The sequence below is a fragment of the Bison bison genome, unplaced genomic scaffold (assembly GCF_000754665.1).
Source record: "Bison bison bison isolate TAMUID 2011002044 unplaced genomic scaffold, Bison_UMD1.0 scf7180017864390, whole genome shotgun sequence".
NCBI lineage: Eukaryota > Metazoa > Chordata > Mammalia > Artiodactyla > Bovidae > Bison > Bison bison.
The window spans coordinates 4,847,068-4,847,396 of record NW_011494962.1 but is presented as its reverse complement, the minus strand read 5'-3'; positions in this window follow the sequence as shown (position 1 = coordinate 4,847,396).

The window sequence follows — 329 nt, the reverse complement described above, 5'->3', positions numbered from 1 at the left end:
TTGCAGTCCAAGGGACTCTCAGGAGTCTTCTCCAACACCACAGTTCAATAGCATCAATTCTTTGGCGCTCAGCTTTCTTCACAGTCCAACTCTCAGTCTGTCTGACTAGACAGACCTTTGTTGGCAAAGTAATGTCTCTGCTTTTTAATATGCTATTTAGGTTGGTCATAACTTTCCTTCCAAGGAGCAAGCGTCTTTTAATTTCATGGCTGCAACCACCATCTGCAGTGATTTTGGAGCCCCCAAAATAAAGTCTGACACTGTTTCCACTGTTTCCCCATCTATTTCCTATGAAGTGATGGGACCAGATGCCATGATCTTAGTTTTCT